The 21,079-nt window shown below is 48.1% G+C and overlaps 1 protein-coding gene across 1 annotated transcript in view; it reads right to left on the reverse strand.

Moving 5' to 3' along the window:
* The window catches only part of LOC143768179 (uncharacterized), a 134,235-nt gene extending 128,844 nt beyond the window's left edge, over positions 1-5,391 (reverse strand). The window contains exon 1 of the mRNA XM_077256868.1: positions 5,290-5,391. The gene's annotated coding sequence lies outside the window, so the exon portion shown is untranslated. The remainder of the gene's footprint in view (positions 1-5,289) is intronic.
* Between the last annotated feature and the right edge of the window lie 15,688 nt (positions 5,392-21,079).

A 21,079-nucleotide genomic window follows, 5' to 3' on the forward strand; every position in this document is an offset into this window, starting at 1 on the left:
TCTGCCCCCAGCCACCCCAGAAAAGGCGCATCTGGAAGATGCGCCTATTCTGGCACTTGGCCACTCTCTTCCCACTCCCGTGTAGCGGTGGGATATGGGGTAATGAAGGGTTAATGTCACCTTGCTATTGTAAGGTGACATTAAGCCGGATTAATAATGGAGAGGCGTCAATTATGACACCTATCCATTATTAATCCAATAGTACAAAATGGTTAATAAAACACACACACATTATTTAAAAGTATTTTAATGAAATAAAGACACAGGTTGTTGTAATATTTTATTATACTGGTAATCCACCTGAAGACCCTCGTTCTGTAACAAAGGAAAAATAAAAAAACAACAATATCTCATACCTTCCGTCGCTCAGGTCAAGTCCCAAGAAGTAAATCCATCTGAAGGGGTTAAATCATTTTACAGCCAGGAGCTCTGCTAAAGCAGTGCTCGTGCCTGTAAAACCCCCGGGAATGAATGGATTGCAGGGAAATATCCTGTAGTTACCTTGAGTTGCGGTGAGGCGCCCTCTGCTGGATGTCCTCATATGAACTCGAGCGTGGGAACTTTTACCAGGCTCAAGTTCATGAGGACATCCAGCAGAGGTGCATCACCGCGAATGTAATGTAAACCATGTCTCATATCCTGTCGGGTTTGGGAAGGAGAAATGAAAAGCCGGCAATTGAATTACCGGCTTTTCACATATCTCGCGCTGAATTAAATATAAATACAGAATATATATATATATGTGTGTGTGTCTCAATGACATATATATATATATATATATATATATATATATATATACATATACTGTATATATGTTTTAACGAACATTTGAGCACATAAATCCATTAGATGTCGGTTTTGCAAGCCTACGAGAAAATCTCGCAGCACGGATGCCATACGGATTACATACGGAGGATGCCATGCGCAAAATACGCTGACACACCCTGCCTACGGATGACATACGGATCACTATTTTGGGAACATTTCTGCGTATTACAGCCGTAATAAACGGACCGTATTTACATACGCTGAGTGTGACGCCGGCCTCATAGCAAGCAATCTTATAACTATATAAGTAGACAATTTGGCTGTGAGGAGCCACAAAGGTTTTTACATGGAGCCATAAGCTATATGGGCATCTAAATAGAGCTGTATGGAAAACTCTTTTCCTTATTTATGTGTCTATGCTTTATGAATGTTATATTGAATACCAAATTTGGCTGACATATGAGTCCAAAAGCACTGTTTGCAAAGTGAAATATATTGAATTATATAACATTGATTAACATTCAAGAAAGCTTTGTTCCATATATAAGGTAGCCCTTTCTGAGGAACCTTAGAGAAAAAAATTTTCTTTATATGCTCTGGATATTTATCCATTTTTTAATATGCTTATGGAATGGGTATAGTAATGTGTTCTCTGGTCCATATGTGTGTATTCATCCACTGAATCTTTTTAAATAGTTTTGTCATTATTTGTTACTTGGCATATGCTTCAATTTATTTGTAGGTAGTATGTTATTTTGAAAGCGCCATTTGTGACTAGGTCATTTCTTTTTGGTTATATTCAATGGTATAAAAGTCTGTGAGCTACATGTGGTGTCAATATGATCACTGCACCCCTGGATAAATTCATTGGTGGGGGTGTAGTTTATAAAATTAGTTCACTTATGGTAGGGGGGCATTCTGTTGTTTTGGTACCTCAGGGGCTCTGCCAATGTGACATGGCACCCTCAAACCATTCAAGCAAAATCTGAACCCCAATATGGCGCCTCTTCCCTTCACAGGTAGCATAAATGCTGCGTTTTGCACTGCTTCTTTACTGCATGTTTTCTTCAGGTGTCCGAATCACACAACGCAACGATTTTCTCAGATTATTGTGTGTTTGCTGCATTTTATGCTTTCCCCCCTTATTTGATGCGTTTTTGGTCTGGATTTGAAGCAGCATTTTAAATACTTTTTTAGTAGTATGGAAAACATTTAAAAATGAAACAGTTTGTTTTTTTATATGTTTTTTCAGGCTCCACATACAAGCCAATAAATAACAAAAATTACAACAACAAAAAACCTGCATCAATACTAAACACTACAGCAGCGTCTTTAGATGCACCATGGGCGTGAAATCACATCCATTTTGCTTGGACATTTAGGATGTGTTCACATACAGTTTTTTTTAGTTTTTTTCCCATAGAAATTCTGCTGTGTTTAAGGCCTGTCCCACACGTCCAGATAATTCCGGTACCGGAAAAATCGGTACCGGAGTTATCCGTGTGCTCATGTGGCACATCAGTGTGGCACACGTGCGGCAGCCGTGTGCCGCCCATGTGCCGACTGGGTACCACACGGACCGTGCAGGAGACCGCGCTAGAGATAAGCGCTGTCCACTGCATCTGGTGCTGAAGCCGGAATTCATTTCTTCTCTCCAGCAGCGTTCGCTGGAGAGAAGATATGAAAAATCTTTTTTTTTTTTTTTTTTGTGATTTTAAAATAAAGATCCCTGTCCCCACCCCCCTCCCGCCCCCTGTGCGCCCGCCCGCTTTTAATAAAATACTCACCCGGCTCCCTCGCTGCTTCCTCTCAGTGCTGCAGCTTCTTCCTGTATGAGCGGTCACGTGGTACCGCTCATTACAGTGATGAATATGCGGCTCCACCTCCCATAGGGGTGGAGCCGCATATTCATCACTGTAATGGTGGTGGAGCTGCATATTCATCACTGTAATGAGGGGTACCACGTGACCGCTCATACAGGACAAGCTGCGGCGCTGAGAGGAAGCAGCGAGGGAGCCGGGTGAGTATTTTATTAACAGCGGGCGGGCGCACAGGGGGTGGGGACAGGGATGTTTATTTTAAACACAAAAAAAAATGATTTTTCATATCTTCTCTCCAGCGAACGCTGCTGGAGCGAAGAAATTAATGGCGGCTTCAGCACCACGCTAGGGGGACAGCGCTTACTGTAGCGCTGTCTCCTGCACGGCACACGGACAGCATCCGTGTGCGGTACGTGTTTTACACGGACCCATTGACTTTAATGGGTCCGTGTGATCCGTGCGCTCCCACGAACACTGACATATCTCTGTGTTTTTCAAACGGACACACGGTCCGCGAAAACACGCTGGTGATAGCACGAGGGAAGGATCAGTTATGGTAAATTACAGAGGTCGATCCTTTTGTTCCTCCTGAAGATAATCTTCTGCCACAGGAATTTGCCAGCAGTTCTCTCATACAGACTACTGGATGTTTCGGGCAACCAGAGTGTTCATGTGTATGGGGGAGTCGTGCGAGATCCCCGTCAGCCGCATGATCATTTGTACGCCAGCCATCCAATGTGTATTAGTATTACACTGACTGGCAGGGATAACACACCGCACTACAGTAGCACAGGGCATCACCGGAGCAATCAGAGGCTTGAATGTTGTATGATGGCACTAAGGGCTCATACTCACATGTGAGAAACTCAGAGTCTTGCATGCCAATACCCGACACTGCCACCCGCACTCGGATCGGAGCGCTCAGCTGCATGTATTTCTATGCAGCTGAACGCTCTGGTCCGAGTGCCGGCGGCAGTGTCGGGTATTGACGTGCGAGACTCGTCCGAGTTTCTCGCATGCGAGTATGAGCGCTACTGAGGATTCTAGGAGGAAGTTGTAAATGAAGAAAAAAACACATATCAATTTTAGCAATAAGAAATATACTGTTCATCACTATAGGGAAAACAATCGCCCTGCACAATGTTGGGGAAATCACGTCCACAACGACTTTATTATACTCTATTATCCTATACAACTATCGTGTGTTGATTATCGCATATGTCCGGGATTCAACTGTACTGACATTAAGAATGGGGCTAAGCGAGTAATTATTAGCCAGTGGGGAGGGTGGTACCAGACTGGGGGGGGCAGTCTGTAGTATCATACTGTGCATGGGCATGGCGGAACTGTGGGAATATTATACTGTGCATGGGGATGGCGGTACTGTGGGAACATTATACTGTGTGTGGGGAGATGGCGATACTGTGGGAACATTATACTGTGTGTGGGGAGATGGCGGTACTGGGGGAACCTTATACTGTGTGTGGGGGATGGCGGTACTGTGGGAACATTATACTGTGTGTGGGGGATGACGGTACTGTGGGAACATTATACTGTGTGTGGGGGGATGGCGGTACTGTGGGAACATTATACTGTGTGTGGGGGATGGTGGTACTGTGGGAACATTATACTGTGTGGGGGGAAGGTGGTACTGTGGGAACATTATACTGTGTGTAGGGGGTTGGTGGTATTGTGGGAACATTATACTGTGTGTGGGGGATGGAGGTACTGTGGGGACATTATACTGTGTGTGGGGGATGGCGGTACTGTGGGAACATTATACTGTGTGTGGGGGATGACGGTACTGTGGGAACATTATACTGTGTGTGGGGGATGACGGTACTGTGGGAACATTATACTGTGTGTGGGGGATGGTGGTACTGTGGGAACATTATACTGTGTGGGGGGAAGGTGGTACTGTGGGAACATTATACTGTGTGTAGGGGGTTGGTGGTATTGTGGGAACATTATACTGTGTGTGGGGGATGACGGTACTGTGGGAACATTATACTGTATGTGTGGGGGATGGTGGTACTGTGGGAACATTATACTGTGTGTGGGAGGATAACAGTACTGTGGGAACATTATACTGGGTGAGGAGATGGCGGTACTGGGAGAACATTATACTATGTAGAGTCCAATAAAGGGCACTGTACTGTGTGAGTAAAATGTGTTTCCATGTTTCCTATAGTTGGGTCGTATGTACCTGTCAGGGGAAAAGGTACAAAAAATAAGTAATGCTTAGAAAGGGACAATAGAAAAGCACCAATATTGTCTCAGCGCTGAAGGGGTAACTGCCCCCTGCCCCCACCTAAGGGATCATACTCACTTGCGCGGGACTTGGATGGCAATATCCTGAGCAGCTGCCGACACTCAGATCGGGGCGTGCGGCCGCATAGGAATACATGCAGCCACACGCTCCGCACCTCTGTGCCAGGTGCAGTACCGGGTATTGACGTGGAAGACTCATCAGAGTCTCGCGCAAGTGAATATGAGCCCTAAGGCTGCCGTCACACTAGCAGTATTTGGTCAGTATTTTACATCAGAATTTGTAAGCCAAAACCAGGAGTGGAACAATTAGAGGAAAAGTATAATAGAAACATACGCTCCACTTCTGCATTTATCACCCACTCCTGGTTTTTAGCTGACAAAGACTGCTAGTGTGATGGCAGCCTAATAATGGGGAATCTCCAGCACCTACCTCCACCTGCAGAGCCGCACACCACATATATGGCTGTTCTGTGCGCACAGGACCTGTGATGAGGTCACAGGAGGGGAGGAGTCAGGGGTCACATGATCAGGGGCCTCAGTGTATGCAGGACTCTGCTGTGCTGGTTGTCATGGTGCTGGATGAGGAGAAGTTTATGTGTGGGGTCAGGAGGGGTTTACAGGGTGGATGTAGCAGAGCTGTGTGTGTACGAGGTGTACGGAGAGGAGCCGTGTGTGCGAGGTGTACGGAGCGGAGCCGTGTGTGTACAAGGTGTACGGTGCGGAGCCGTGTGTGTACAAGGTGTACGGTGCGGAGCCGTGTGTGTACGAGGTGTACGTAGCAGAGCCGTGTGTGTACGAGGTGTACAGAGCAGAGCCATGTGTGCACGAGGTGTACGGAGCAGAGCCGTGTGTGTACGGAGAGGATCCGTGTGTGTACAAGGTGTAAGGAGCGGAGCTGCATGTGTACGAGGTGTACGGAGAGGAGCCGTGTGTGTACGAGGTGTACAGAGCAGAGCCGTGTGTGTACGAGGTGTAAGGAGCGGAGCCTTGTGTGTACGAGGTGTACGGAGCGGAGCCGTGTGTATACGAGGTGTACGGAGCGGAGCCGTATGTGTGCGGAGCGAAGCCGTGTGTGTTCGAGGTGTACGGAGCGGAGCTGTGTGTGTATGAGGTGTACGGAGCAGAGCCGTGTGTGTATGAGGTGTACGGAGCAGAGCCGTGTGTGTATGAGGTGTATAGAGCAGAGCCGTGTGTGTATGAGATGTATAGAGTGGAGCCGTGTGTGTACGAGGTGTATGGAGCAGAGCCGTATGTATGCGGAGCGAAGCCGTGTGTGTTCGAGGTGTACGGAGCGGAGCTGTGTGTGTATGAGGTGTACGGAGCAGAGCCGTGTGTGTATGAGATGTATAGAGTGGAGCCGTGTGTATACGAGGTGAGTGGAACAGAGCCGTGTGTGTAGGGAGCAGAGCCGCATGTGTATGAGGTGTACGGAGCAGAGCCGCGTGTGTACGAGAAGTATGGAGCGGAGCCGTGTATATGAGGTGAACGGATCGGAACCGTGTGTGTACGAGGTGTACGGAGCGGATCTGTGTGTGTACAAGGTGTACGGAGCGGAGCCGTGTGTACGAGGTGTTCGGAGCAGAGTCATGTGTGTATGGAGCGGAGCCACGTGTGTATGAGGTGTACGGAGGGGAGCTGTCTGTACGGAACAGAGCCGTGTGTGTACGGAGCTGAGCCGCATGTGTACGAGGTGTACGGAGAAGAGCCGTGTGTACAGAACAGAGCCGTGTGTGTACGGAGCGGAGCCGCATGTGTGCGGAGTGGAGCTGTGTGTGTACGAGGTGTACGGAGCGGAGCCGTGTGTGTACGAGGTGTACGGAGCAGAGTGTGCGGTGTAATGTAAAATTACACTGACTAGTTAGAATAGATATATACACATAGTATAGGTATATATATATATATATATATATATATATATGTATACACAGTATATATATATATATATATATATATATATATATATATGTAACCAAAAGAAACAAAGAATCAGGCGGCACTGTCTTTTTGTGTTCTGGCTCCTCAGTGGAAATCAAGAACATGTGTCCTACTATGCCGTACTTTAGAAGACTTCAGGTGCTCCTTCAAGGAAAACAATCACTTAATCCAAATTATCTTGCAAGAACGAATAATGAGGGCACTCACCCGTCTTCATTAAAAATATTCCTTTATTTGCAAAACTGCATCCAGAGAACCAATGTGGCCGGGGGAGAGAGAGGGGGCCTCAGCCCGTGTGAGCAGAGGAGTACGACGACGGCCGTTTCGCGCGGTCCTGCGCTTCTACGGGTCAATTTGTGTATGGGGCCAGCAGCGGATATAGTGTGCTATTCTGACACACCCCACTACTAAAACCCTCCCACACACCGGGCCGATACAATGAACACATATTAAAAAACACATTTAAAAACAATAGCAATTGTTGGTAAACAGGCTTAACGGAATACAAGTGTAAACAAGGGGTGACTTTCCATTCTGAAAGAGAATAAACAGATAAGCTTACCAAATACAACATGCCTACAAAGCCGACACATACTTCAATACATCCGACCGAGCACTACAGTGCCCTCTATAGGAAGATGGACATATCGACCCTGTCATTGAAGCCAAGCGGACCCATTGCATTGCTGCGCAGTATCCACCTGGCTTCACATCTCAGCAACAGGTTATCCAGATCGCCTCCTTGGATCGGTAGAACCACCCTTTCAATGCCAGCAAAGGTAAGGCAATCAGTTCTGCCACCATGTATTTCTCTCATATGGGTGATGAACCGTGGAACTCCTTTACCCGACGCTACAGATCTGCAATGCTCACGAAAACGAACGTACATCGGGCGAATGGTTTTACCGATGTAAAAAAACCTACAAGTACAAAATATGACATACACAACATGATCCGTTTTGCATGTAATAAAGTCTTTGACTACATGTGATACCGCTCCTATTCTGAGGCAGCGATCAATTAGGTGCTGTTGACAATACGCACAGTGGCCACACTTGAAATTCCCCCTAGGGGAAGCCCCCTTAAGCCAGTTGACATTAGGTTGAGTAATACGGTTTCTCACCAATTTATCCCGTAACCTAATACTTCTCCTATTCGCTATAATGGGCCCTCTAGCAGCCACCTCGACCAAATCTTTGTCCCTCTCCAGCAGATGCCAGTTCTTTTTTATGGTGAGAAACCGTATTACTCAACCTAATGTCAACTGGCTTAAGGGGGCTTCCCCTAGGGGGTTCTACCGATCCAAGGAGGCGATCTGGATAACCTGTTGCTGAGATGTGAAGCCAGGTGGATACTGCGCAGCAATGCAATGGGTCCGCTTGGCTTCAATGACAGGGTCGATATGTCCATCTTCCTATAGAGGGCACTGTAGTGCTCGGTCGGATGTATTGAAGTATGTGTCGGCTTTGTAGGCATGTTGTATTTGGTAAGCTTATCTGTTTATTCTCTTTCAGAATGGAAAGTCACCCCTTGTTTACACTTGTATTCCGTTAAGCCTGTTTACCAACAATTGCTATTGTTTTTAAATGTGTTTTTTAATATGTGTTCATTGTATCGGCCCGGTGTGTGGGAGGGTTTTAGTAGTGGGGTGTGTCAGAATAGCACACTATATCTGCTGCTGGCCCCATACACAAATTGACCCGTAGAAGCGCAGGACCGCGAGAAACGGCCGTCGTCGTACTCCTCTGCTCACACGGGCTGAGGCCCCCTCTCTCTCCCCCGGCCACATTGGTTCTCTGGATGCAGTTTTGCAAATAAAGGAATATTTTTAATGAAGACGGGTGAGTGCCCTCATTATTCGTTCTTGCAAGATAATATATATATATATATATGTCATTCGCACATATACATACAGTATATACACTGCTCAAAAAATATAAAGGGAACACTTAAAGAACAGAATATAACTACAAGTAAATCAAACTTCTGTGAAACCAAACTGTCCACTTAGGAAGCAACACTGTTTGACAATCAATATCAGATGCTGTTGTGCAAATGGAATAGACAACAGATGGAAATTATTGGCAATTATCAAGACACACTCAATAAAGGAGTGGTTCTGCAGGTGGGGACCACAGACCACATCTCAGTACCAATGCTTTCTGGCTGATGTTTTGGTCACTTTTGAATGTTGGTTTTGCTTTCACACTCGTGATAGCATGAGACGGACTCTACAACCCACACAAGTGGCTCAGGTAGTGTAGCTCATCCAGGATGGCACATCAATGCAAGCTGTGGCAAGAAGATTTGCTGTGTCTGTCAGCTAAGTGTCCAGAGGCTGGAGGTGCTACCAGGAGACAGGCCAGTACACCAGGAGATGTGGAGGGGGCAGTAGGAGGGCAACAACCCAGCAGCAGGACTGCCACCTCAGCCAGCCTTTGTGCAAGGAGGAGCACTACCAGAGCCCTGCAAAATGACCTCCAGCAGGCCACAAATGTTTCTGCACAAACGGTTAGAAACCGACGAAAGGAGGATTTTCTGAGTGCCCAACGTCCACAGATGGGGGTTGTGCTCACAGCTCAACACCGTGCAGGACGCTTGTCATTTGCCACAGAACATCAGGATTGGCAAATTCACCACTGGCGCCCTGTGCTCTTCACAGATGAAAGCAGGTTCACACTGAGCACATGTGACAGACGTGAAGAGCGATCTGCTGCCTGCAGCATCCTTCAGCATGACCGGTTTGGCAGTGGGTCAGTAATGGTGTGGGGTGGCATTTCTTTGGAGGGCCACACAGCCCTCCATGTGCTCTCCAGAGGTAGTCTGACTGCCATTAGGTACCGAGATGAGATCCTCAGACCCCTTGTGAGTCCATATGCTGGTGCAGTTGGCCCTGGGTTCCTCCTAAAGCAGGACCATGCCAGACCTCATGTGGCTGGAGTGTGTCAGCGGTTCTTGCAAGATGAATGCATTGAAGCTATGGACTGACCCGCCCGTTCCCCTGACTTGAATCCGATTGAGTACATCTGGGACATCTTGTCTCACACTATCCACCAACGTTACGGTGCACCACAGACTGTCCAGGAGTTGGTGCTTTGATGCTTTAGTCCAGGTCTGGGAGGAGATATGTGGCGCCCCAGGGTCTTGGTCGTCACAGTAGCATTGCTTTCCTCACGGAGAGAGTGATGTTATGCTTGAAGGCAAGAAGGGATAACTGCAACCAGGTACCACAAACATGCAACACATTCACACTCCAGGCCACCAGGGGGAGCTTTTGTTCCTACTTGCTAGGTGACTCCCCATATATATATATATGGATCAGTCTGAGGCAAAGTTGAAGGTTTTACGGAGCTGTGTAGCCCCAGTGCAGCAGTTCCTGGAAAGAGACATTGAGAAAGCCGAATTGATTGCAGAGAGCATGCGGAGAGCAAAGCACAGGAGTGGATATCAGAGGGAGACCAGCCCCGAGCAGGCTGCCTCCTTCTGAGGCGCAGGACCAGTAGCCGGGACACCGAGGATCGTAATGCACTCTATGACTTACATCAGAGACCGGCAGGACAGCTGAACTTTATGTTACCTGTCCGACCTAACACCCAGGAGGTACGGTGGCACCCCTCCGAGGCCGGGGCGTGCTAGAGTCCCTATAAACAGCCTCAAGCCACCAGTCATACGGGTTATGTCCTATCCTACCCGGGGGACAGATAGAGAGACAATATCTGTGAGGACCTTATGTGAGCTTTTAGCAGTAAGGGACTACAACACTACGGCACCAAAGGAAGCCTTTTGATTTCCACCTGGTTAAGGGGACTCCTAACTTGCCTTCAAGAAGGCCAGACCCTGCCTGCCCTGTGATCTGATGCTCTGGACTGTCGATGCTGAAGTCTTCAGTAAAGGTAAAGAGACTGCAACCTTGTATCCTCGTTCTTTACTGCATCTTCCACCATCTTTCATCTACACACCGGGAGCCCTGGGGATACACTTCACCTGTGGGAAGTTATACCATCTAGCTGCCATAACATCACCCCAGAGGACCCCTTAAAGCAGCATAGGTCCCCACTGACTGAATACCACAGGTGGCGTCACGAACACAAACTTTATTCCCTTTAAAGACCTTTCCCTTTTACATGGACGCTCCAGGGCCCGGTACCGAGTACCCCGCTGCCCTGACGGGGCGCTCCAGATCCCTCAGGAGACCATCCGCCTCCTCATCTGGAGCATGCCCAGGCATTGTAAGGTAGGGAGGTCATACAGGCACATGGAGGCCACACACAATATTGAGCATCTTTTCCTTGTGATGAGGCATTTCCACTGAAGTTGGATCAGCCTGTAACTTCATTTTCCACTTTGATTTTGAGTATCATTCCAAATTCAGACCTCAATGGGATATTCATTTTGATTTACATTGATAATTGATATGTTTTATTGTTCTCAACACATTCCACTATGCAATGAATAAAAATTTGCAACTGGAATATTTCATTCAGGGATATCTAGGATGTGGGATGTTAGTGTTCCCTTTTTTTTTTAGCAGTGTGCGTGTGCGTGTGCGTGTGCGTGTGCGTGTGCGTGTGCGTGTGTGTGTGTATATATATATATATATACACTATGGGCAGCACTGGAGTCCTGGGTTCAAATCCCACCAAGGACAACATCTACAAGGAGTTTGTATGTTCTGTCCATGTTTGTGTGGGTTTCCTTCGGGTACTCCAGTTTGTCAATATATCTTTGAAATGTGTGATGAAACAGAGGAACCCGGAGAAAACCCACGCAAACATGGGGAGAACATACAAACTTGCCGATGTTGTCCTTGGTGAGATTTTAACCCACTGCCAAACCGGTCATGCTGAAGGATGTTGCAGGCAGCAGATCGCTCTCCACGGCGTCTCCAGACTCTGTCACGTCTGTTACATGTGCTCAGTGTGAACCTGCTTTCATCTGTGAAGAGCACAGGGCGCCAGTGGCAAATTTGCCAATCCTGTTCTGTGGTAAATGCCAAGTGTCCTGCACGGTGTTGGGCTGTGAGCACAAGCCCCATCTGTGGACGTCGGGCACTCAGACCATCCTCATGGAGTTGGTGCTAACCACTGAGCCACTGTTTGGCTTTGCTGCCCCCGTCCTCCATGAGGGACTCCATCAGTGGTAATGGGGGGGCAGCGTCGAAATAGATGAATATGTGATGGAAAAAGATGGAAAAAAAGTATGAATATCTGGATGCAGTGATCAGTAGACACCGGGCATCTCAGCAGTTTCCTTTTCATGAATATTACAATCAGAGAAAAGAAATGCTGTAATGTGTAATCACAGAAATCAGATTATTTCCCCTCCTGGGACTGATCATTTGCCCTCAATTCATAAGTAAGATCTTTCTTACGACTGTGGGGGAGGAGGAAGCTGGAGGTGCTAGAGCAGGGGTGTGGCAATTACCGTAATTTCCCTGAGTGGCCACAGGAGAGACCATAACTGTTGTAGAGGGCTGAACCAATATGCCAAAATGAATTCTACTCAATATTAATATATTATAATAGTTATATTATTGATAATTATATCAATTGCATAACTTAATATTGAGGATGCTGGTATTCCCCTATATATCGTATGTGTTAAGTTCCCACCTCTGCACAGTGGGAATCTCAAACCATCTCCACTGCAGTCTCCCATTTTTCTCCAGCAACAGTGGAGCCTGCTCAACAGAGACAACGGTCCCAGCGTCTAGCTCAGGCTGATACTGGATGACTGGTTACTAATGCCCTTCCAGGCTCTGTCTTTGTAGCCAGCAGTGATCAGCAGCGAGCAGGTCTTTCTGGGACTAAGTCCTGCTTTTCTCATACTGAGCATGCCCACGGGGTGTGTGCGTGTGTGTGTGTCGTAAATTATATCTTCCAGGATATGCTCTCCACCTCGGTCGTAGTCTATCTGGATGATATTCTCATCTACTCTCCTGATATTGACTCCCACCGGAGAGATGTTTGCAGAGTCTTTGACCTCTTACGGGCAAATTCCCTCTACGACAAGTTGGAGAAATGTGTGTTTGAGCAGGAGTCCTTACCTTTCCTGGGCTATATCATCTCGGCCCAGGGATTGGCTATGGATCCTGCCAAACTACAGGCTGTGATGGACTGGCAAGAACCCCATTCTCTTAAAGCGGTGTAGCGCTTTATGGGGTTTATTAACTATTATCGCCAGTTCATCCCTCATTTCTCAACTTTGGTAGCTCCCTTGGTAGCCCTCACCAAGAAGGGAGCAAATCCCAAATTGTGGTCTGAGGAGGTCTTCAAGGCTTTCACTTCTATTAAGTCTCATTTTGCTAGCGCTCCCATCTTACATCGCCCCGATGTTGATAAGCTATTTATAATGGAGGTGGATGCCTCATCCATTGGTGCTGTAGCAGTCCTCTTCCAAAAGGATGCTCAAGGTCGGAAGCATCCCTGCTTCTTCTTTTCCAAGACCTTCCCCCCACGGAGAGGAATTATTCCATTGGGGACAGGGAGTTGCTAGCAATGAAGTTGGCTTTCTCTGAGTGGAGACACCTTTTGGAGGGGGCTCGCTTTCCCTTCCAAGTATTCACAGACCACAAAAACTTGGTCTACTTACAGACAGCCCAGCGGCTTAATTCTCGCCAGGCCAGATAGTCCCTGTTCTTCTTCCGGTTCCATTTCACTCTCCATTTTCTCTCAGGGGAGAAGAACATTTGTGCCGACGCTCTCTCTCTCTCGCTCCGTTGTATCATCTGAGGAGGAGGAAGAGGAGCCTTGGGTTTTTGTCCCTTCTGAGAGCCTGAGCATTGTGTCTCCAGTTTCGCTAGAGTCTGTGCCCCCGGGCAAGACTTTTGTACCAACCAATTTCCGTCCGGAGGTTCTCTCTTGGGCTCACTCATCCAGGGTGGGTGAACATTTTGGGGAGCCAAAAGGACATATGAGCTGCTGGCGAGGACATACTGGTGGCCACATATGGCCCGTGACGTCAGAGACTATGTTCGGGCATGTGTCTCCTGTGCCAAGAACAAGTCCCCTCGACAACGGCCAGCTGGGTTACTTTACCCCCTGCCAGTGGCGGACAGGCCCTGGGAGATGGTCGGGATGAATTTTCTGGTGGGCTTACCCAAGTCACGTAGCTGCACCATTTTTTGGGTGATCACCGACCATTTTTCCAAAATGGTGCACTTGGTGCCTCTTCCATGGCTACCTTCTGCATGGGCTCTGGCAGCGTTCTTTATTAAGCATATCTTTCACCTACACGGTATGCCGGACAAAATTATCAGTGACCGAGGTCCCCAGTTTGCGTCTCGGTTCTGGAGAGAGCTTTGGCGTCTACTCAGCATTGAGTTGAATCTCTCTTCAGCATATCATCCCGAGACGAATGGGTTGGTAGAGAGTGCCAACCAGACTCTGGTCACATACCTGTGACATTTTGTTTCAGCCAGGCAGGGTGACAGGGCATCCTTGCTACGGTGGGCGGAGTTTGCGCTAAACAACGCCGTAGCCGACTCCACTGGTCAGACCTCAGTCCTCCTTAATTACAGCCAGCATCCGCAGGTTCCTGTGCCTATGCCCGTGTCTTCCACCGACTCCAGGGTGGCAGACTGGGCTGTGGAGGCATGGGACATTTGGGACCGCACTCAGGATGCCATCCGGGCCTCCAAGGAGAGAATGAAGTCCTCTGCCGATGCACATCGGCACCCCGCTCCGACCCTTGCTCCTGGCGACTTAGTGTGGCTCTCCACCCGTAACATCAGGCTGCTAGTTGCGTCCACTAAGTTTGCACCTCGCTAATTGGGTCCCTTCAAGGTCCTCGAACAGGTTAATCCTGTGGTCTACCGTCTGGCCCTTCCTCCACGCCTTGGTATCACCGACACCTTTCATGTGTCCCTCTTAAAGCCCGTACACATGTCCCGGTTTTCTGAGTCATCTGCCGGGACATTGGGTTCATCTACGGACAATTATGAGATGAAAGCTATCTTGGGGTGTAAGTTGGTACGTGCTAAAAAATGTTATTTGGTGGATTGGAAGGGTTATGGCCCAGAGGGCAGGTCCTGGGAGCCTGCTGAGCACATTGGAGCTCCGCAGCTCATTGCTGCCTTCGTGCGTAGCAAGGCCCAAGGAGGGGGGATAATGTTAGGTGTCAAGTTCCCACCTCTGCACAGAGGGAATCTTGAACCATCTCCGCTGCGTCTCCCATTCTTCTCCAGCCGCAGTGGAGCCTGCTCAGCAGAGACGTCAGTCCCAGCATCTAGCTCAGGCTGATACTGGACATCTGGTTACTAATGCCCTTCCAGGCTCTGTCTTTGTAGCGAGCAGTGATCAGCAGAGAGCAGGTCTTTCTGGGACTAAGTCCTGGTTTTCTCATACTGAGCATGTCCATGACCCTCAGGTCCTGTTGTGGCTCCTATTGGTCCATCTGGAAGGTCTTGTAGCACTGCCGCATTCGCTAGTGTACATTTGAAAACGTGTGTGTGTTGATGAGTGCAAGTCGTTCTTTAATCATCCCCTCCCTTGTGTATGATTGCTCGTGTAAGGTGGATGTCTGCTATCAATGAACTGATGAACTATCAGCACAAAAACACATGAAACAGCGTCTAATTGCTGTGACCGCCAGTGAGGCGCCGTGCGCTATTAGAGCGCTTTCCTGTCCCAAGTCTGGGTGGTTAGTGGCGTCCGCCAGAGTGGCACAGCACACACTTTTGTGCATATAAGTTACCTTTTCTGTTACTCTGATACCTCTATTGTGGTGTCGAGTGCAAGAGGTCTACACGAACTCTAATCCTGTGTCCTGGGATAGAGTGCTGTGATTCCTTGCTTGCGCTCTTTGTGCGGTACCGTGGTCCTGTGACGCAACAGGGTTCGCTTCCTTCATACAGGGTGAAGTTAAACCATGAGTGTAACCACATTGTACAGCCATATAGTCTGGCATTACTCAGCAGCAGGTTCCATCTCTGCACGGTGGACCACGGGCTGCGAACCACCTCATACCTTCTTTCTAATTATTTGGTGCGTTCCTCTAGTTCCTCTAGCCCTAACAGTATGAACCCGAATACAGGCCCTTCTGTGTATTAAATGAGCACAACACAGCCTCCCCATATGCAGCATGAGCCACACACAGCCTCCCTGCCGTGTTGCTGCAGTGCAGTATAGCGCAACTTCCACCAGGGGGAGCTAGTGAGGGAAGTGAGGCTGCACACACAGAGGAGTACCACAGAGCAGCAGCACAGGCGCCACCAAGTGCCAAGAGTGGTAAGACAAGCCGAGTCGAAAAACAGGAGCAGAAGTAGGTCGCAGCAGTACACATGGACAGGAACAAGCCAGGGGGCTCAGCAACAGTTGGAAGCGGATAAGACAAAGACAGAAGGCAGAAGCGAGTCCGAATGCAAGCCAAGTCAAAATCAGGAAATGAAACGAGCTTACAGGGAAACACTGGAAAAGGGCAGACAGAGGGAGTTAACAGACACGGGGCAAGTCAGGGATGACAGCAGGACAAAGCAAGATCTACCAGAGTCAGGTACACACGCCAAAGGCAGAACTATAGCTGACACCGCCAGCAGGTTGCATCGGAGCTAAATAGCAAACCTGAACCCAGAACAAGGCCGAGCAAAGTTAACCCTTGACATGATCCGCCCGGGAAAACGGCAGACAGGATTAAACCCCGGAACGGATCATGATACTCCCTATACGCAGCATGAGCCTCAGAGTATCCCTATATACATTGCATGAGCCAGGGCCGGCGTCAGCACCCGGGCAAGTGCCGGGGCCCTGAGCAGGCAGGGGGCCCACTCACCATCGGGGACACCGGCGCGCTATAGTTCCGGCCCCCGCGAGTGGACCCCCGCCTGCTCTGGGCCCCGGCGCTTGCGATACTTACCTCTCCCGGTTTCAGCGCTGCAGCGTCTTCCATCCTCTGACTGTGACATTCAGGTCAGAGGGCGCGATGACATCACCAGTGCGCTCCCTCTGCCCTAAATGGGATAGGGACCTTCAGTTGTGTTGTGCAGAAGTCTGGTGGATGCACAGCTGATAGTCCTACTGAATAGACTGTTAGAATTTGTATTATGGCAAGAAAAAAGCAGCTAAGTAAAGAAAAACGAGTGGCCATCATTACTTTAAGAAATGAAGGTCAGTCAGTCCAAAAAATTGGGAAAACTTTGAAGGTGTCCCCAAGTGCAGTGGCAAAAACCGTCAAGCGCTACAAAGAAACTGGCTCACATGAGGACCGCTCCAGGAAAGGAAGACCAAGAGTCACCTCTGCTTCTGAGGATAAGTTTATCTGAGTCACCAGCCTCAGAAATCGCTGGTTAACAGCAGCTCAGATTAGAGACCAGGTCAATGCCACAAAGAGTTCTAGCAGCAGACACCTCTCTACAACAACTGTTAAAAGGAGACTTTGTGCAGCAGGCCTTCATGGTAAAATAGCTGCTAGGAAACCACTGCTAAAGACAGGCAACAAGCAGAAGAGACTTGTTTGGGCTAAAGAACACAAGGAATGGACATTAGACCAGTGGAAATCTGTGCTTTGGTCTGATAAGTCCAAATTTGAGATTTTTGGTTCCAACCACCGTGTGTTTGTGCGACGCAGAAAAGGTGAACGGATGGACTCTACATACCTGGTTCTCACCGTAAAGCTTGGAGGAGGTGTGATGGTGTGGGGGTGCTTTGCTGGTGACACTGTTGGGGATTTATTCAAAATTGAAGGCATACTGAACCAGCATGGCTACCACAGCATCTTGCATCGGCATGCTATTCCATCCGGTTTGCGTTTAGTTGGACCATCATTTATTTTTCAACAGGACAATGACCCCAAACACACCTCCTGGCTGTGTAAGGGCTATTTGACCAAGAAGGGTAGTGATGGGGTGCTACGCTAGATGACCTGGACTCCACAGTCACCAGACCTGAACCCAATCAAGATGGTTTGGGGTCAGCTGGACCGAAGAGTGAAGGCAAAAGGGCCAACAAGTGCTAAGCATCTCTGGGAACTCCTTCAAGATTGTTGGAAGACCATTCCCGGTGACTACATTCATCAAGAGACTGCCAAGAGTGTGCAAAGCAGTCATCAAAGCAAAAGGTGGCTACTTTGAAGAACCTAGAATATAAGACATAATTTCAGTTGTTTCACACTTTTTTGTTAAGTATATAATTCCACATGTGTTAATTCATAGTTTTGATGCCTTCAGTGTGAATGTACAATTTTCAGTCATGAAAATACAGAAAAATCTTTAAATGAGAAGGTGTGTCCAAACTTTTGGTCTGTACTGTATGTGTGTGTGTGCTTGTGTCTGCAGGTATGTGCTGGTGTCTGTGTGTGCGGTAACGCTACCACTGGTACAGTCGGTCACAGCGCTGCGGGATCATGGTGGCAGATGTCAGCATGATTCTGCAGCTGACTGTGACCCGCAGTGGTGAAGCAGGCTTGGCCCGACAGTATCGGCGATAGCGTTACCGCACACACAGACACCCACACACACCCGCAGATACCCGCACACACAGACACCTGCACACACACACATACACACGCAGACAGACACATATTCTCCGCTACATTTCAAAACGCAAAATTGTTCCCATGCTGCTTCAATGTCATTTGAGCCCTTTTCCCATGGATTTCCAGTTTTTAGACCCTCAAAAATCCTCCGGGGGGATCGCGACAAAAATGCTTGAGTTTCCCATACACTTACATTGGGCTCGTTGCTCGGGTCAAGTACCCGAGTATTCCAATTTGCTCGACCCGAGCAACGAGCACTCAAGCATTTTAGTGCTCGCTCATTACTAATCCCCTCATATCCTTTAGTCCTGGCTGCTGCTCCTTGGCTGTCAGGCTCCTCACAGTCAGGCTCCTCAAAGGTGTGTGTCTTCAGAAGCATGAGCTGGACACAATGCACTGGTCACTACAACAGCAGTTTGCAACTTTAACTCAGCAACTTCCACTGCTGCTGGTTTCTGGAAAACACACATGGAGTCAAAATCGTTACTATTTAAGAAGAGGAACTGGACTGGGGGTACCTGTCTTGTTCCAGGTCTGGAACTGTCGGGGCTGTCTCCTCTGTTGTCCGGGAGAAAGCTTAGAAACCCAGACTGACTACAGAGCAGGGGGCGTGGCTACTAGAAAACAGCCTGAGCACGCGCATGAGCAGACTTGGCGGGAAGAAGCTGCGAGCAGCAGGGACCAGAGTGTGCTCTGACTCCTGAGCACCAGAATAACGCAAGCCTGCGCTCATGCTTCCCTGTGGTAACTCACAAAGACTGTGACCAGAATCTTGCCTTGTGCCCGCTGGCTTCTGCGACGCGAGGTGCCAGATGCTCCGGGTCCGTGAGTGACGCGCATGCACTGCTCAGGAAGGACCAGGTGACTCACCGTAAACTGTGCTCTGACTCCCCGGAGTACATCTGTCGAGCCACGTTGGGCTCCGTTAGTGTTGTGGACTGTACTGCACACCATGCAGCAAATCCTGGACCAAGGAACTCGTTAAAGATGACGAGGACAAGCTGCCACCGTCAGGATTCGACTCAAGGACACCCACATGACGACACCAGATCCCCCCGCGCTGACCGTGTTGGCGCCACTGTACCCACTGTAGACTCTGGAAGCTGTCGGACTGATAAGTTAACCCTTGAGAACTGTTGTTATCTTTATCCTTATCTCATACTTTGCCCACATCCCGTATACCAACTGTTAAACCCAAGTTTATCCTATCTCCTCCCTGCGTGGAGTATACCCCCGTTCAAGTAAAATTCCGTTAACTCTTGCTCTGTCTCCGGTCCATTACTGCATCCCACAACCTGCTCACAACTACATCTGTAGATAAATTCCCAAAGGGTTATAATTTCCAAAATTGTGTCACTTGTGGGGGGTTTCCACAGTTTAGGCACATCAGCGGCTCTCCAAACGTGACATGGCATCAGCTAATTATTCCAGTAAATTTTTACATTCAAATGGCGCTCCTATCCTTCCAAGCTCTGCCGTGCGCCCAAACAGTAGTATTCCCCCACAAATGGGGTATCAGTGTACTCAAGAGAAATTGCACAACAAATTGTATGGCTCAATGTCTCCGGTTACCCTTATGAAAATGCAAAATTTGGAGCTAAAAAAGATTTATCTGGGAGAAATGTGAGTTTTTTATTCACGGCTTAACGTTATAAACTTCTGTGAAGCACCTGGGAGTTCAAGGTGCTCAATACACATCTAGATAAGTTTCCTAAGCGGTCTAGTTTCCAAAATGGTGTCACTTGTTGGGGGTTTCCACTGTTTAGGCACATCAGGGGCTCTCCAAATGCGACATGGCAACCGCTAATTATTCCAGCAAATTTTCCTTCCCTTCCGAGCCCTGCTGTGCCCCCAAACAGTAGATTTCCCCCACATATAGGGTATCAGCATGCTCAGGATAAATTGCATAACAAAATGTATGGTCCATTTTCTCCTGTTACCCTAGCAAAAGTAAAAAAAAATAGGTAAAAAAAAATAGGTCTAAAGAAAATTTTTGTGAAAGATAAGTAAATGTTTATTTTTTTCTTCCACATTCCAAAATTTCCTGTGAAGCACCTGAAGGGTTAATAAACTTCTTGAATGTGGTTTTGAGTACCTTGAGGGGGTGCCGTTTTTAGAATGGTGTCAATTTTGGGTATTTTCTGTCATCTAGGTCCTCAAAGTCACTCTAAGTGTGAGGTGGTCCCTAAAAAAAAAAAAAAATTTCTCCAAAATTTCAGGGTTTTTTTAACACATAAACACAAGTCATATCAAAGAAATTTTACCACTATCATAAACTACAATATGTCACGAGAAAACATTCTCAGAATCACCGGGATCCGTTGAAGCGTGCTAGAGTTAAGACCTCATAAAGGGACAGTGGTCAGAATTGTAAAAATTGGCCTGGTCAGGAAGGTGAAAACAGGCTTCCGGGTGAAGGGGTTAAAGAAGAGCACTGAGCTGGGAGGCTTCGGGGTGAAGGGGTTAAAGAAGAGCACTGAGCTGGGATTGGGTGAGTGAACTCCCCTCTTCTCTGCAGATGGCTGGTCACATGACTCACTCTCTGCACTTTGATTGGTGGTCTGTCCTCCCTTCTCCCCTGCTTGCTCCCTGTGTTTGAGTTTGTACTGTGCATGTCATTTGTGACACATGTGTGGCGCCCCAGGGTCCTGGTCGTCACAGTGGCATTGCTTTCCTCCTGGGGAGAGTGATGCTACGTTCAGAGGTAAGGAAGGATAACTGCATCCAGGTATCACAAACATGCAACACATTCACACTCCAGGCCACCAGGGGGAGCTTCTGATCCTATTTACTAGGTGACTCCCCATATATATAAC

Source organism: Ranitomeya variabilis, chromosome 4 (genome assembly GCF_051348905.1).
Source record: "Ranitomeya variabilis isolate aRanVar5 chromosome 4, aRanVar5.hap1, whole genome shotgun sequence".
Lineage (NCBI taxonomy): Eukaryota > Metazoa > Chordata > Amphibia > Anura > Dendrobatidae > Ranitomeya > Ranitomeya variabilis.